Raw genomic sequence first — 321 nt, 5'->3', positions numbered from 1 at the left:
CGAGCGGGCAAAGGCCGGTCGCCCCGCCAGGGCCCCTCCTCGGGCGGGCGAGACCTTCCCGGGACCTCGCCCCTCTGGGGCCAGACCCTTTCCAGAAGGGCTTCTGGACTTGTAGCGAGTTTGGAATGCCCAGCAGTTGCTTTCTAGGGAAAAGGGACAAAGATGTATGGACACTTAAAAAGTTGAACTAATAGAAATAACGACTAGAATGATGGTTGCCAGAGGCTGGGAGGGGGTTCGGGGGTGAATGGGGGCTTGTTGGCCAAAGGGTACAAAGTTCAGAGACGAGAGGAGTAGGTTCTGAGATCTGTTGCACTGCAG

At 56.7% G+C, this 321-nt stretch overlaps 1 protein-coding gene across 2 annotated transcripts in view; it reads left to right on the top strand.

Annotated features, from left to right (window-relative positions):
- PTGR1 (prostaglandin reductase 1) overlaps nucleotides 1–321 on the top strand; it is a 56129-nt gene that overhangs the window by 803 nt on the left and 55005 nt on the right. The window lies entirely within an intron of this gene.

Source organism: Colobus angolensis, unplaced genomic scaffold (genome assembly GCF_000951035.1).
Source record: "Colobus angolensis palliatus isolate OR3802 unplaced genomic scaffold, Cang.pa_1.0 Scaffold103, whole genome shotgun sequence".
NCBI classification, from domain to species: domain Eukaryota; kingdom Metazoa; phylum Chordata; class Mammalia; order Primates; family Cercopithecidae; genus Colobus; species Colobus angolensis.
This window is presented reverse-complemented; position numbering and strand designations above follow the sequence as displayed.